This window comes from Thamnophis elegans, chromosome 9 (genome assembly GCF_009769535.1).
Source record: "Thamnophis elegans isolate rThaEle1 chromosome 9, rThaEle1.pri, whole genome shotgun sequence".
NCBI lineage: Eukaryota > Metazoa > Chordata > Lepidosauria > Squamata > Colubridae > Thamnophis > Thamnophis elegans.
In genome coordinates, this window is record NC_045549.1 from 66,222,197 (window position 1) to 66,240,118 (window position 17,922).

General features: G+C 42.6%; 1 long non-coding RNA gene across 1 annotated transcript; it reads left to right on the plus strand.

Annotated features, from left to right (window-relative positions):
• Positions 1-500: 500 nt before the first annotated feature.
• Positions 501-5,293, plus strand: LOC116513381. The gene is made up of 3 exons (XR_004255976.1): positions 501-853; positions 4,837-4,900; positions 5,020-5,293. It is a non-coding gene; the product is annotated as an uncharacterized LOC116513381 (long non-coding RNA).
• Positions 5,294-17,922: the final 12,629 nt, after the last annotated feature.

Here is a 17,922-nt window from a genome sequence, read left to right on the forward strand (position 1 = left end):
GGACATCCTTGCTTTTTGGCACCTTTGGCAAACCATGATGTGGCTGTTTGAGAATCACCAGACATTTAACCAAGTGGATATGACAGTATTTTATAAATACCAGAAGGATGTCATTGGAGCCATGCTTTCCTCAATTTATGGGACACAAAACAGTAGAGTTAAGTTATAGGATGATAGAAAAGAAAATAAGATCAGGGGTGTTTATAGAGAAGAGATGCCACCGAGGATTGCATTATTATTGCTGATGGAAAAATGGGATATAAATGAAACAAAAAAAGAATTGATTATAAATTTGTTAATGACAGCTAGATTAGTGATGACTAAATATTGGGGATGAAATTGGGATATTCAAAGAAATTAGTGGTATAATTAAATTTGGAGTATGGCAACAAATGTTAAATTAACATTTAACAACAGAAATTAAACTTTAAAAAGGGATGATTGGAGTAAATAATTATAATGAAATATGGGGGGATTTTATAAAATCAATATTGATGGAAGGCAAAGGGAATAAACCTACTCAAGAATATATGTTGTTTTGGAGGTTATAGGGCACAAATGGAATATACTATATATCTAAGAAATATAAGGGGGGAAAGGTCTCCAGGGGGTGGGAGTGCACTGTAATATGTGTTTTTTCCCCTTTTTCTTTTGTCTTTCTTTTTTGTATCCAGTTTATATGTACTGTTTGTATTATTTATTTGTTTGTTCTCTCGGGAACAGCAGAGGTTTCATGCCACCATGAGGACTAGAAACCTTGCTGATTTGAGGATTAGAAATCGCAGTTTGTGGAAAAAGGAAATTATGGTGTTGTTTGAGAGAGGAGTGGTGGCAGCAAAATATAAATGCATTTGTAAGTTCAGAAGTCATTTCTTTATCCTCTTTCTTTCCCTTTTCTTTTTCTGTTTGCTTTTTTCACTTCTATTTTTCTTTATTTTCCTTTATGATTTTAACTTGTCTTTAATAACATAAATGTGTGCGTGTATATTATACTGTACTCTAGTATACTATACTGTAGTATACTAAACAATACAATATTGTTGTGTAGGCGCAGGCACAGTTGGAAGGTTTCACTCCAGTCCATGCTAGGCGCATGAAAATACTTTGAATCTATTGGCTAACAGCTGACAGCCCTCTATAAAGAGTGCTGCCAGCCTTTCGCCTTTTGCCTTTGCTAGTTGTAGCTGTTCTATACTCAATAAACATAAACTGTTACATCTGCTAGCTTTGACTGCATTCTTCACCCAAAATCTAACACTGGTGACGAAGATGGGATAGAATGGAAACTGAAGCCGCTTAGATGACTCAAAATCATGCAGCCGCACAAGAATAAGCATCAAAGTCTGTCGCGACCCAGAGCACACAGATACATCAGAGATAGCTGCGCTACCCCAATTCACGCCATTCAACCCGAATCAGGAACATGGAATTCCTATATCATCCAGAAACCCTAGCCACAGAGGCATCCAGTCATTCGATGGAGGAGATACAGAGGTCGAACAGCCCATCAATCTCGTGGAAAACGGTATTGGTCCATCACGAAGATGTAGACCAGACAGAAGCCACGAATGAGGAGGAGGAGGACTTCCATCGTCTAAAGGAAAATAAACAAAGGGCACAATATGGCCACTGATTTGCATAGGCTGTGGCAGGAATCACCCTCGAGCCAAGTGTAAATACAAAAACACCGTTTTCCAATGATATGACAAAAAGGGAGACCTCGCTTGAGTTTGCCGTGCAGTATTACTCACTACCACAACTTTGTGCCAATTTCCCCTGCACCAAATAGGTCCAAAAAGATCAAACCTGAAGCAAAGGAGTTATGAGGACAACTGTTTCACGATTTACACAGAGACATTCTGGAGAGAAACGGTGAACCAAGAAGCTAGCGTCCAGAGAGTCAACAAGATCCACATCACTGTCAGCATTCAGGGTTCCCCATGCCAGATAGAGGTGGACACTGGATTGGCGACAACCATTGTCATTCCACCCACCCAGCAACGGACAGGCGGAGAGAATGGTGCGGACAACAAAAGAGGCGCTAGCATGAATGGGCCCAGGGGACTGGCAGACATGGATAACCAAATACATGGTAATAAAAAAGTCACATCCAGCCCCACAACAAACAGAAGTCCAGAAGAGCTACTAATGGGCTGCAGCCTATGGACCAATCTGGACAGACTGCATCCAGACGACTTAGCAGAGGTCCCCACAGACTCGGTGGGGACACAGCCGAGCTTGAACATTAACCAGAGGTGACCAGGTATGCAGGCTGCCCCATCTGGCGGCTGGCCCGTATTGTGGAGGTGACCGGACCATGCTCCTATCACATGGAACTAGAGGATGGCAGGGTGTGGCGCCGCCTCATTGATCAACTCCGGCGCTGCCTCAGAGCCACCACCACCCCACTGACAAGACAAGAAGGCCCAACAACCAAGCAACACAGAATGGAGAGAACAAGGAGGCCAGGCACCATTACCTGGAGGGCTGAATCCCACGACACTGGAGTCAACTGCCGCTGTGGCCCCACTGCCGCCGCAGTCGATCCTGGACGAAGGATCCACCCAAATGACTCCTGGAGAGGTCTTTGACCAACTGTCCGTTTCCCATGCTGATTCCTTGCGAATGAAGAGAAAACAAGAGGGCTCCTCCCAAGCACTTGCTGCTTCCGCTGACTCGTCGAGAATGGGAGAAACCCACAAGTCAGTGCGCACCCGTCGTAGACCTGCATACCAGGAAGACTATGCCTGTAGCGTAAGGACTAGAGACTGTAGGCTTTCGCTAGGTGGGGAGGGGTGTTGTGCACAGGCACGGTTGGAAGGTTTTACTCCGGTCCGTGCTAGGCATGAGAAAAGACTTTGAATCTATTGGCTAACGGCTGACAGCCCTCTATAAAGAGTGCTGCCAGCCTGCAGCCTTTTGCCTTTGCTAGTACATAGTTGTTCTACACTCAATAAACATAAACTGTTACATATGCTGGCTTCAACTCTATTCTTCACCCAAGATCTAACAAATACAATACAATGTATTGTACAGTAGTATAGTATAGTATAGTATAGTATAGTATAGTATAGTATAGTATAGTATAGTATAGTATAGTATAGTATAGTATAGTACAGTACAGTACAGTACAATACAATACAATACAATATATTAAAATATATGTCATTGAAGACATTGTTATTGAGGATATGAGGACTAGAAACTTGACCCAGAAAGCAGCCCTTTTGTAAAAAAAAAGGAAGCTGTAATAGTTCATTGGCTTGTTTGTTGTCTTGTTTTCCCCAGATAACAAAATGCAAGCAAATCTTTCCTGTAATGCTGGTTCAGATGATGGATTTCTTGAAGAGCAGGAACGCATCCCATCAAGAGGCAGCTGCCCTCTTAATTGTTAATCACAAACACAAACTCTGGAATGAGATGAAAGGCGGCCTAATGCCATACATGCTGACCATTATAATAAAAAAGGACAGAATTAAGCAATACTGCATCAAATTGGAAGTTGCTCTGATACTGTGTGGCTACAGAAGGGGAACTTACCAAATTTGTGGATGATACTAAGCAGGCAGAAATAGCCAACACCCCAGAAAATAGACTCAAGATCCAGATGGATCTCAACAGAGTTGAACACTGGGCCCTATTTAACAAATTACAATTCAATGTAGAGAAAAGTAAAGTCTTACACAGGCAAGAAAAACAAAAAATGCCCCTATAGACCAGGTGAAACCAGACTTCTTAATAGCAGTAACTGGGAGAGGGATCTTGGAGTCTTAGTGACAACCAGTTAAATATGAGCCAGCAGTGTGTGGTGGCAGCCAAAAAAGCCTATGCATTCCTAAATTGCATTAACAGAGGGATACAATCAACATCATGTGAGGTACTAATACCTCTCTATAAAGCCTTAGTAAGACCACTCCTAGAATACAGCATCCAGTTTTGATCACCACCCTATAAAAAAGATGTTGATATTCTAGAAAGAGTGCAGAAAAAAGCAGCCTGGATGATTAGGGGACGGGAGGCTAAAACATACGAAGAATGCTTCTCTTCTTTGTGGTAGCTCCTCAAATGCAAACGAAAAAGCTAATACAATCCTTGGTTGCATAAAAAGAGACATAGAATCAAAATCATGTGACATATTACTATCGCTTCATGAAGCCTTAAGTAAGGCCACATCTAGAATGCTGCATCCAGTTTTGGTCCCCACATTACAAAAAAGATGTTGAGACTTTGGAAAAAGTGCAAAGAAGGGCAACTAGGCCTGGAGACCAAAACAGTTGAAGAACGGTTGCAGGATTTGGATATGGCCAGTCTAGTGAAAAGGAGGGTGGAGGGGGAGGGAGGGCATGATAGCAGTGTTCCAGTATCTGAGAGTCTGCTACAAAGAAGAGGGAGTCAATTTATTTTCAAAGCACCAAAAGGCAAGAGAAGAAGCAATGGATGGAAACTAATCAAGGAGAGAAATGATTTGGAGTTAAGAACAATTAACCAGTGAAACAGCTTGTCTTCAGAAGTTATGGGTGCTCCATCACTGGAAGCTTTTAAGAAGAGACCGGACACTTGTCTAAAATGGTATAGGATCTCCTGCTTGAGCAGGGGGCTAGACCTCCATGGTCCCTTCCAGCTCTATTCTGATTATTTGGTTAGTTGGTTGGAAGACTGCTATCATATCACCTCTAGTCACTAGACTAAAAATACCCAATTTCTGTAACCATCCTCTAAAGTCCCAAAGCGACAGTTCCAAGTAGAAACAAATTGTGGGTTTTTCTTCTTTAATCCAAGTGGTCGATTTAGCTGTCTCTTGCTAACTCCATCATTTTTTTCTTTTTATGTGTCTAGCCGGCTGCGCTCAGTAGATGAAAGCAGATGTGGTCACTTCAAAAAAAAGAAGAAGTTTACCTTGGTGAGTTTAAAAGTTTGTTAGCTTGAAGCGAGGACTTCTTCTCCAGAAGCTCTGTGGCTGATAAGGGTTGGTTCTCAAGGGCGTTCCCAGAAATAACTTGTTTTCTGGATTTGTTTCAGGTCTCCAGGATCTTCAAGGCGATTGCAAAGCCTCTGTGGCTTGGGATGCAGCTGACTGTATGGAAGAAGTCTTTCGTCAGTGTGGCCATCACATCAACCCGGACCTTATCAGCAGCCAGCTGCTCTTCAAAGTAATCAAAAACATATCCAGAAAGTCCTCCGAGACCAAGCAATGACACCTCTCCTCCAGCTGATCTTTGGGGAAAGCGAGCCTTTCTATGATATGGGAAAAACAAAATAATTAGATACTTTCTATTGTATTAGAAATGTTAGTATGGGCAAAAATTAAAGAAAAACATTATATGAAAATACCAGTCTGGCTTTCCACAATGGAGGAACTGATACATCCAAACATTGTTAACATGAAAAAAATTACAAGATATAAAAACATTTTGAATGAAAAAGGGGAACTTAAAACTAAGCAAGAATTGAAAAGTCAAGGGATTGATTTAGCATGGTGGCCGCATGTGCAAATACAATCAGGGTATGAGAAAGACGCTAAAATGTATGGTTTTTACAAAGAACCAACAGAACTAGATCAGATACAAATGGGGAAAGATGAAAAATAATTTTAAAAATCTATAGCTATCTACTAAGTATTAAAATGGAATAAAGCCTAAAAGAGAATTCTGTACTTTACCTTCCCAGAGAGGCAAATCCTTTATGCTGCTCCTCAGGATCACTCAGCATGTCCCAGCTGTGCTCTTTGTTGATGGCCTCCAAATTGTGGTAGTCTGTCTTGCCTATTCGCAAGATATTCTTCAGGGCCTCGACTGCCACACTGCAAGCAAATACATGATACAGTAGAGTTGGTCAGTGGGCCGATTCTAGTTCCATGCATCAGATGATGGAGCAGGGAGCCTACAAAAGAAAGTTATAGCCGGTGATCCTGGGATCCATATGGCCCAGCTTCACAAATGGGGCCCTATATATCCCTGTCCCTGGAATCCACCACAATCTTCGGGATGATCCCTCTCCCAAATTCTAGAATGTCTACCTTGCCCTGCCTTGCCCTTTCCCTAGTCTCAGCATATACAATTTCACCAGTTGTCGATGCACAGAAGCGTCCAGGTGGGTGGGTGGAGTCTCCCACTGCCACTAATGATTAAACTGATCCGATCTGAACTGGGAGCAACCTCACATCTTACATCAATGCTAACACCCTTCAGTTTAATGCTTAAACAGGGCTATTGTTATTGTTGGGGGTGGGGTGGGGAACTGAATTACTTGCAGGGACTATAGTTGGTGTTGCTGTCCAGACTCCAAGTTGTTGAGCATTCTTTGCTGGCCTCAGGAATTTAAAAGAACCAATAAAAGAGAAGACTCCAGTTTTTAAGGATTTTGCTCAGTTCTGCAGAACTCTTAAAAAGTGCTTGCGCTTCTGATCTGCCAATGATGTGGGTGCCTGATCTGAGCCCTGAAGAGTGGAAGGAGACAATATCATCACATGCAGAATGATCAAGACAAAGACAAGAGGCAGATGAACAGCAAAAGGGACGGTGGCAAGCTCACAATATCACAAATGCTGTACTAATAATCATATTAACATTGTGTACAATGTAAGTCACCCAGAGATGTCGTTTGGTGAGACGTTGAGTTCTTCTTTTTCTATTCATGGATTCTATCAGGATTTCAACAATAACAAGGTCATTATTTAATTTAATTCAACCGATTTAGTACCTGCTCTTCATACTCGTCACAGGCCAAACATCTCAAACTTTGAACAAGCCCATCCAACGAGGCTGCTCCCTGAAGAAGACTATCTGTCAGAAGGAATGAAAGACCGCAATGAACAAGAATCATTCATTTGTAGGGTCACATATAGATTTCAAAGTAAGCCTGACTCAAAAACTCTTACAATGGAATTACATTCTATATATCTCTGAAGGTGTACACTGTGTACTCTTATGCAAGGCAAATGTTGAGGTGATTATTATCAAGATTCACAATAAAAAAACTAGTTTTAGATCATAAATATCAGTTGTGGCAGATCATCAATTAATTGCTGCCATCTCTACCCCAATAAAATTTGGTTCAGGATACTTACACTATCAAAAGTATAATGCTATAAAATAGGTTTATTGGGCCAAAATGAGTTAAAAGGCAGGTTTCTGGGTGGCAAAGCCATCCATCCATCCATCCATCCATCCATCCATCCATCCATCCATCTGTCATTCTTTTATAAATTATAAGCAACAATTCAATAAAAAAACAGCTCACCTTGCCAAATCAAGCAGTCTCCGCTGAAATCGTAAACAAAGGACAGGAAACCTAAGGGAAGTGACAGAGAAACAAGGAAAAAGAAAAGAAAGGTGAAGGTTTGCAAAAAACAAGGGTCTCCTACAAGCTGGTAGGGATCCCTCTGCAAATCCTAAACAACAGAGGACCCAGAGGCAGATGGGAGTCTAAAAGAACCGTCCCCAGGTCCTTAAGCCAGCCAGTACTCTGGGAAAGGCAACTGAGGCACTTACAAAAGGTAGAATAGTCTTCTGCCTAGAGAGAGTAAGAAAAGGCTGTAGACATTTAGACAGCCCGTGAGGTCTTCAAAATGAAACCCTCCAATCCTCCCTCCCCCCAGATTATTATTATTTTTTTTAGTATGAGCCAGTTAGTCCACTTCTAACTCAGAGCAGCTATGAGACACTGGCATTTTTATACAGAAAAAGTCAAAGTCCCCCCCCCCCCCTTGTCAACAGAGCCTCAGCAAGGGAAAAGTCGAATTAGCAACTTGTTCCACTTACACCCAAGTAACAGTTAAACGAAGAACCAGGTGGCAGTTGGGCTCCCCCCCCCACCCCCGTGTTCCGTGACATCAGGCTGACATCATCAGCTGGATGACATCACAACATTCCTGTCCTGCAGCCAAGTCTCTCCTGGTCCCCAGTATCAGTGTCTGAAACGAAGTCCTTCTCAAGGAACTCCATGTAGATAAACCCTCTTTAGTTGTGCTTGGTGGCCAGAATATATCCGAGAATGTCTCTCCTTCTGAGTCCTCCTACTGGAGAAAAGGAGTTATTTTCTTCAGCTGCTTTTAGGCTACTTCTGGCTGCATTATTTCCAGATAGGAAACACATCCTTCTCTCCTACACCCCAACACCCCCTCCTCCCTCCCTCCTACACACCAACACCATCATCCCCGGCTGGTTTGTCAGCTTTTAGCAATAGCAATAGCAGTAGACTTATATACCGCTTCATAGGCCTTTCAGGCCTCTCTAAGCGGTTTACAGAGAGTCAGCATATTGCCCCCAACAATCTGGGTCCTCATTTTACCCACCTCGGAAGGATGGAAGGCTGAGTCAACCCTGAGCCGGTGAGATTTGAACCGCTGACCTGCTGATCTAGCAGTAGCCTGCAGTGCTGCATTTAACCACTGCGCCACCTTGGCTCTTCGTTGGCTTCGTTTAGAGCCAACTGGTGGCTTTGCTGGCTGAGGAAAGGGCTTAGAGAGGCAGAACCACCACTGCTGTTTTCTAGGCAACCTGACTTCTGACATGGATGAAGTAGATCAAAGTTGCCCTCAAACCAGCTTAACTCCTCCTAACTTACTGAGCACAAACAGTGACAGTCAGTGATTGGATTTAAAGTTTTAAAATGTTCTGGGAACCTTTTCAAGATCAACTATATGTGCTGCCAGTGACTAAGGAGCACATCAAACTATTAATGCAATTATTTAAATGTTAGCTTCTGGTTTATTGTCTTGTGGAGGCAGCTCAGCTGTTTTGGAAGAATCTTGGCCTTTCTGCAAACTATTATAGGTTTAAAATATATGGTAAAAGCAACAACAAAAGAAAAACAGAGAGAAACTTGCTTCTCAATTTTTGAAAGTTCACTTTTTTTAAAAAAATGTATGTTTTAAATTTGCAAATAGGGAGTGAAGCTGAGCAAAGTCTTCACTCAGGTTCAGCTTTAAATGGGACATTAGCCTGAAATCCTCTGAACAGCAGGCAGGCAAGAAATAGCTGAAATCAATGAATAAAAGGTGCTTTTTGACATGCACTTTTCCTTCCACAGACAATCCTGGTTCCCAATTCGGACGTGACAACAAACTGTGGCTGGTTGAACGTTTCCCCTCTTTTGCTTTGCCAACTTGGTGGAAGAAAAGTGAAAGAGGGGATGACTCCTCAGGGAGAGATTTGTCAGGATCCGTCCCACCTTTTGCTCAAAGCCTACCAGAGGTTGAAGGCGCTGTTGGTAGAGTGCTGATTGAATCTAGTGGGTCTCAGATCTTCATGACCCTTCCTCAGGAAGATCCCTCCCCAAGCTGACCCTTTTAGGTTGTCCAAGGCTGCACCCACCACTGTTGCAACTGAGTCCATCCACCTTGATGGGACTCCTCCTCTGCCCTTCCGCCTGTCCCAGTGTTGCCAGAGGCAGAGAAGGCACCCACGGAAATCGGCACCATTGGATTCGCGACTTTGATGTGGAATAGGAGGGCTCCGATTTTGGGGGTGACCTCTGTATGCAGGAATGGATCTGGGAAGCCACCTTTTGTCCCCCCCTTTACCAGATGATGGCTTAGAGCAAAGTGGGAACTAGCCCAAGATGATGGGGACTGTTTTGCTTAGCCTTTGTCTCACAGTTACAGAGTTTTTGCCTTGTGCAGAGCTGTGCATAGTGCAGTGAGGTGACTCATGGCTGGTTGGGGCCGGGAAGGACTGACTGGACCAAGGCCCTCCAGCGTCTGTCACTAAGCAGGGCCAGGACCTGGCTCTTCCGACTGCCCACCCAGCACTTTAGCCCTGACATCATGAGTGGCTGTGAATTATAACAATGAAATCGCACTGGAGCGACTAACAAAACTCTAGTAACCCTGGAAAATATAGGCAATAAATAGAAATCCCAACTTCCTCAGGGTATATTAGGTTAATAGTTTCCTATTTGGAATTGGTTTCTGTTTCTTTCTTTCTCTTTCCAAATTTCATTACGTTTCCTGGTGACGTCCCCTTCAATGCAGAACTCCACTTAAATGTGTTTGGTGGTTCCCCTTTTAATGACAGAAATATTAACGATTTAATTAATAATATAAATACTCTAACATGGTAGAATTAAACATGCTTCTTGGGGAAACAGCAATATATTTCTAGATGTGACTTGCACTGTAAGGTTCATATAGTTCTGTAAGCACAACATCGTTAATAGGTGATTTTTAAAAGGAATTAAACTTTCTCCAAATATCATAGGAGAACTTGGGAGATTTAATATTGTGAGATTTGGCTCCTTTTGTAATCCATTAAAAAAAAAAGTTTGTTTGGGGGGGAAATGGGATTTCTCTGAGTCCTCTACAGTATTATAAGACTGACCTAAGCTCCCAGATTTGTTAAACAGAGATGTACATTATGGAAACCATTCCTTTTTAAAATTCCTGAATGTCTCATACCTAACAGTAGTAAGTGAGAAGATCAACAGAGCAAAAAAAGGCCCAGTAAGCAATATTTACTTATTGGTTTATCATTGTCTCACTTCCCTCTCCATTTTGAAGTGTGGCTTGTGGCTGGTACAGATACCCAGAGAAAAAAAGATACAAATGTATCTTTTTCTTTCAATGGGAACCAATACTTCTTTATGCTGTTGTGCACTGGCCTTGAAGCATTCTGAATTTTATTTTCAAATCCTGCTATTTTAATTCCTTTCAGATCTCTGGGTTTGCATCACATTTGTATCTTTTTTTCTCTGGGTATCTGTACCAGCCACAAGCCACACTTCAAAATGGAGAGGGAAGTGAGACAATGATAAACCAATGAGTAAATATTGAATTAAGAGCTGCTAAATAAAAACATTTATTTATTTACCTCTCTCTCTCTCTCTCTCTCAATCTGTCATCTATCATCTTTCTATTGCGTGCCCTCTCCTCCCCGATAATTTGAAGCTGAACGCTGGGCACAGTGAAGTCAATCTCAATCCCACTAATCTAAATCTATATTGAGAGAGGTGTATTTTTGGCCTATTGTTCGTCTATTATAACTACACTTGGGAGGCTACGTCAAAGTTATAAGGGCAAAAGGAGAGAAAAATTAAAATCTGCTTTGGAGAGTCGTGTAAACCACTGGGTGGCTGAATGAATGCTAATCCTTCAGACAGAGAAATCAGTTAAGAAGAGCACCAAAAAAGGAGAATATTTATAGCTGAGGGTGGACATGAGGGGTCCTTGGTGCTCTCTGAGGTTGCTTGTTTTCCTGCAGACGTTTCATTACCCAAACGTCATCAGTGCTGGAAGGCAGAAAGGTTTATACTCTCAGTTTATATTGTAAGGGCTTCTCTGAGTGTCGATGGGGATGATGGTCTTGGAGGTCCTTTGGTTGGGCTGTTTTCTGATGGCCTTTTTCTACTTTCCCCTCAGGCCTCTTTCTCTGCTTTCCTCAGGCCTTTTTCTGTTTTCCTCTTGGGCCTCTTTCTCTTCTTTCCCCTCAGGCCTCTTTTTCTACTTTCCCCTCAGGCCTCTTTCTCTGCGTTCCTTAGGCCTCTTTCTCTATTTTCCCCTCAAGCCTCTTTCTCTTTTCCTCTCAGGCCTCTTTCTCTGCTTTCCCCTCAGGCCTCTTTCTCTGCTTTCTCCTCAGGCCTTTTTCTCTACTTTCCCCTCAGGCCTCTTTCTCTACTTTCCCCTCAGGCCTCTTTCTCTGCGTTCCTTAGGCCTCTTTCTCTATTTTCCCCTCAAGCCTCTTTCTCTTTTCCTCTCAGGCCTCTTTCTCTGCTTTCCCCTCAGGCCTTTTTCTCTACTTTCCCCTCAGGCCTTTTTCTCTGCTTTCTCCTCAGGCCTTTTTCTCTACTTTCCCCTCAGGCCTTTTTCTGTTTTCCTCTTGGGCCTCTTTCTCTACTTTCCCCTCAGGCCTCTTTCTCTACTTTCCCCTCAGGCCTCTTTCTCTGCGTTCCTTAGGCCTCTTTCTCTATTTTCCCCTCAAGCCTCTTTCTCTTTTCCTCTCAGGCCTCTTTCTCTTCTTTCCCCTCAGGCCTTTTTCTTTGCGTTCCTTAGGCCTCTTTCTCTATTTTCCCTTCAAGCCTCTTTCTCTTGTTTTCCCCTCAGGCCTCTTTCTCTTCTTTCCCCTCAGGCCTCTTTCTCTATTTTCCCCTCAAGCCTCTTTCTCTACTTTCCCCTCAAGCCTCTTTCTCTGTTTTCCCCTCAGGCCTCTTTCTCTACTTTCCCCTTGGGCCTCTTGGCTTGTAAAATGTAGCTAAAAACCAATAGTTAGCCTCACTGTATGTGCTTGTTTAAAAAGTCAGATAGGGATTAGAAATGGGTCAAAAGTGAATTAAGAATTAAAAGAAAAAAAACTGTTTACCTATGGAAGAGTTTGTTACAGCCATTGCTGCCTGTCCACCCTCTTGGAAGCTTGGTTCTTGAGATGTCATGGCTTCATGTCATGGAAGGTCTGCAAGAAAGCCACCAAGCCCAGCGGTGCAAAAAGGACCCCAGTTATTCAGACGGAAACTGTGGGTGCTGAGACCCCACTTTCCCACGCGAAGAAACTGGTGGCTTCCTGGAAAAATCGGTGAAGTGTAAAATTACTTTTTATACTTTGCTCCTCTTCACGTCAGTTTCCCTGTAATTGGTGAATGTTTATATCCAAACACTGATTGTGCATTGCTGTACAAAAAATGTCACCCCATCTTTCATTTGTCTTCTTCTGACAAGTTTGCAAAGCAAAAGTGGAAAAAATATTTAACCAGCCACAGTTTCGTGTCATGTCCTCCATTTCAAGGAGGATTTTGGTAGAAGAGGCTTTTTAGCTTTCTCCCCAATTTTTTTCTCCCCCACTTTTCCCCCCCCTCTCCCAACAGCTGTGTGCCGCCCTTTGGGACTTCGTTGCAGTTCTTAAAAGAAAAGAACTAATAAAAGAAAAAGCAGAATCTCTTTTATTGCGTTTTGAGGGGTTTTTTTTTTTTGCCTTCCTGGAGCCGGCACAGAACTGGGAGTCTGGAGAGCAACACATCTCTAGTCCCTGCAGGTAATTCAGGAGATTTTCTTCCAATAATAATAATAATAATAAATGTTTAAGCATTAAATGGAACGATGTTGACATTGATGTAAGACGTGAGATTGTATATGCTGGGCCCGTTTTTGATGCAGACGCCAAGCCTAGAGTCAAGTTTCAGATCTTAGACCTGAAGAAGATTTGAATCGGACTGAATGTAAATATGGATCTTTCAAACCTCCTGATGGATGCAGGAATACCAGAGAGTGGCTAATTCCACGACTCTCTGCTTTTTCATACATTCGTGCCTCAAGAAAGTTGAAATCCTTGAGGTTATGACAGTGCAAACATTGTTCAATGTGACAAAATGGAGAACTGATGTAGTGAGGCTTGGAGCAAAAGGGATATTAGGGATACAGAACCAATGTAAGCGTACTTATAAAATAGCAATAGCAGTTAGACTTATATACCGCTTCATAGGGCTTTCAGCCCTCTCTAAGCGGTTTACAGAGTCAGCATATCGCCCCCACAATCTGAGTCCTCATTTCACCCACCTCGGAAGGATGGAAGGCTGAGTCAACCTTGAGCCGGTGAGATTTGAACCGCTGAACTGCAGATAGCAGTCAGCTGAAGTGGCCTGCAGTACTGCACCCTAACCACTGTACCACCTCGGCTCTTAATCGACTTGGTACAAATGTTATGTTTAAGCCTCCTTGCCGATGCGGATTACAGCTTCACCATCTCATTTTTATTCTTTAATGTTATCATATTCAGCTTCATTCCAACAATCTAAGAGATTGATTTAGTGCTGCACTCATGAGCAGAAAGGAAGGGAAGGAATGGAACGGAAAGGAGAAAAGAAAGGAAAAGCAAAAGGAAAGTAAGGGGAAAGAGAAAGGAATGGAAAGGGAAAAGGAAAGCAAAGCCCATCTGAGTTTTGCATCTGGTATCACTCCAGAATTTGGGAGAGGGATGGGGGTTTGGCTACTGTCATCCAGGAGATTGTAGTGGATTCCATGGTCAGGGAGATGTATGGCACTGTTTGTGAAGCTGGGCTATATGGATCCCAGGATCACCTGCTATAACTATAATTTTGTCTAGCAGCCTCCCTGCTCCATCATCTGGATGCATCTGCCGCCCCCACTGCGTTTGAAGGGCTTTTCTCTGACCTACTAAGGAACTGCCGGTTCCTCTTGGTCGTCCAAGATGTCCCTTCTACTCCTCCATCCCTCCAGGACAGGTTTCAGTCCAAAGACCTCCAGACAGCGGTTTGTCCAGCTGGATTTCCATGGAGCTTGACAGAGCCCGTTTTTTTCCAGCCATGGCGTCTCGCCATGACGCTTCCATCGTTCTTGTTTTATATGAAATCAAATCAGGAGTTGTATATTTTATATTTAGTGCTTCTGTGACAAGGTACATCACGGTCAAGGAGTGGCTTCTCAAAGACAGCTTGTTAGAACCACTTGTGAAGGGTATTAGAGCCATTCTAATCTCTGGGGGAATGATGTTCCAGAGAGAGGGAGCCATCATGGAGAAGGCCCTTCTTCTGGGTTCCATCAGATGTATCTTCCTAGGGCTGTGATGGCAACGTGAGTCGGCGCCCCAGCTCAGCTCCACTGTGCATGCAATGTTTTCTTCCCTATGACAGCCCTTCAGCCCTGGTGACACTTCACAAACCAGAACCTTAGGCTTAAACCCTACCCACTCCTACTCCTCCCCCTCAGTACTCACTAGAACTTGCCTTGGGGGACAGGAGGAGTAACCCTGAATAGCTACCACCCACCCCAATCCCCTTCAGTTGGGAAAGTGCTTTCTAGGAGGATGGCTGCCCCCCTTCACCTTTTTCCCCTTTTCTATTTTTCTTCAACTGCTCCTTTTTCTTGCATTTGTTTTTTGCTTCCCCCTCCTTCCCTTGCTTTATATCATTTTATAGTTATCTTGTTTGAAAGTTTTAATACAAAAGATGCATATGAACAATTAAAGAGTCAGGAAGAACCTATTTTCCATTCCATTCCTTTCAATACCATACTTCATTCCTCTTTTCCATTCCATTCCATTCTTCATTCTTCTTTTCCATTCCACTCCACTCCATTCCATTGTATTCTATTCTTCATTCTTTTTTCCTATTCCATTCCATCATTTTTCTTTTGCATTCCATTCTTCATTCTATTCTCCATTCCTCTTTTCCATTCCATTCCTTTCTATTCTATGCTACATTTCTCTTTTCTATTCCATTCCATCCTCCATTCCATTCCATTCTATTTCATTCTAGTCTATTCTTCATTCCTATTTTCTATTCCATTCCATCCTTCATTCTTCTTTTCCATTCCATTCTATTCCATACTCCACTCCAATCCACTCCACTCCACTCCACTGCATTCTATTCTATTCTATTCTATTCTATTCTTCATTCTTCTTTTCCATTCCATTCCATTCTTCATTCTATTCTCCATTCCTCTTTTTCATTCCATTCCTTTCTATTCTATGCTACATTCCTCTTTTCCATTCCATTACATCCTCCATTCCATTCCATTCTATTCATTCCTCTTTTCTATTACATTCCATCCTTCATTCTTTTCCATTCCTTTACATCCTCCATTCCATTCCATTCTATTCATTCCTCTTTTCTATTACATTCCATCCTTCATTCCTCTTTTCCATTCTATTTCATTCCTTTCTATTACATTCCATTTTTCATTCTATTCTCCATTCCTCTTTTCCATTCCATTCCTTTCTATTCTATGCTTCATTCCTCTTTTCTATTCCATTCCATCCTTCATTCCTTTTTTCCATTCCATTCCTTTATTTTCTATGCTTCATTCCTCTTTTCTATTCCATTCCACCCTCCATTCCATTCTATTCTATTCTTCATTCCTCTTTTCTATTCCATTCCATTCTTGCGTAAGGTGAGACTAGAACTCACAGTTTCCTGGAGTCACTCAGTTGGCTCTCAGAACTCAGTTTCCTGGTTTCTAGGTCAGCACCTTAACCACTACATCAATCTGGCGCTCTACCCATCCTTGTTTTGGATTCACAAGGGGTCTTCCAGAATCTATTCATCTGATCTATTGGTTTGTGCCTGATCTGAGCCCCCAACCCCTTGTGTTTAAGAGAAAGATTTCCTAGTGGGTGGCGTCCCTTAGTTTTCTGTGCTCATTATTATTATTTTTTACCAGCTCTGATTCCCTTTTTGCTCTCCTGATGAAAGCTCATTCATTTTTATAGTTCTTCCCTGGTTGCGGAAGCCACTCCACCTGATCATTTTGCCATAGGTTTATTGCAAATAGGTATATATAATAATATAATATAATATAATAATATAATATAATATAATAATATAATAATAATGCATGTGCATTGTACTGATACAACCTGTTTCAGTTTGGTATCAGCTTTGTTTGAAATCTAAAGGGAAAAGAAAAGAGAACTACAGCTGACTTTTGAAATGAATTATAAAATCTTCCAGGGTATACTGTGGATTTCCCAGCCCAGCCTATAAACCTGACATTGCCTAATGGTCTCCAATTCCAAAACCATGTCTGTTTGGGACTTGTTAGAACAATTTTGACCTCAATAACCAGACTTTCCCAGAAGTAACTTTTTGCAGGAAAGATAAAAGATCTTGGATTCCTTCAGAGGTAGTGACTGGTTTAATTGCTTTATTTAAAAGACTGGCATAGCTTCTCCTTTCCAAGGATGACTTGGGGTAGCTGACAACAAAGGCAAATGGCAACAACCTCATCCATTGCATAGAAGTGCCACCGAGGCTTGACTCAGAACTCCCCCCAAAATATGAACCCTCCTATAAACCAGAGTTCCTGGAGTAGAGAGAGAGGATACCGATTTAGCTGATTTAAAATTGGTACAGATTTTGGGGAGAAATATGGTGAGAAAGGAATTCAGGGATACAAAATCCTGGGCACAAGAGGGCGCTGCCATCTACTTTATGCTCTCTTTGACCCAAATCAATCTTTTAGTATTACTAGTCTACTCCAATGAATCTGACTTCTGCTAGACCAGCGTTTCTCAACCTTGGCCACTTTTAAGATGGGTGGACTTCAACCCCCAGAATACCTCACCCAGCTGGGAAGAGGTCCCTCCATCTTAAAGTGGTGCAGGTTGAGAAACTCCTGCTCTAAACTTTAGGTAAAGGTTCTCCTCATGCATATGCTCCAGTCATTCCAGACTCTGGGGAATGGTGCTCATCTCCATTTCAAAGTTGAAGAGTCAGCACTGTCCGAAGACATCTCCGTGGTCATGTGGCCGGCATGACTAAATGCCGAAGGTGCGCGGAACGCTGTTACCTTCCCACCAAAGATGGTTCCTATTTTTCTACTTGCATTTTTATGTGCTTTTGAACTGCTAGGTTGGCAGAAGCTGGGACAAGTAATGGGAGCTCACTCCGTTATGCGGCTCTAGGGATTCAAATCGCCGAACTGGCAACCTTTCTGATTGACAAGCTCAGTGTCTTAGTCACTGAGCCACCGTGTCCCTTTAAACTTATAAGGAGGTGTAAATTATTATCCTGTTTGAATGCAGCAGACTTCTGAATGAACAAGGAAACGTCTGTCTGCAGCACATGAGCCAGTTCCATAGAGGTTGGATGTTTACCTTTTAGTTTTTAGAGACTCCTCCTATTATTTGTTTTGTAATCTCTTTTCTCTGACTCTTTTCCTTTCTCTGGTCTCCTCCCACCGGCAGGAGTGAGTTGTTGCCATCATTATTGCTGGTTCGATGCTTGCTTTGCTCACGTGCCTGCGTGTGCAGTTGCCCAAAAATAGATCTGTGCATGCGTAGAACCATAAAAAAGGGGGGGGGAAACATGCCACCCCGACAGTGGTGGGTTCAAGATCCTAGCATTGCCCACTTGCACGTGCGCAGCGTGCGCATGTGTTGTAGCTGCAAATGACGTTTCCGCAAACCTCCGGGACGCTCCAGTTGCTCGACTAAGTGTCATGCAGGTGCTGTATGCGCCATGTGCGTGCGTGGAAGTGCT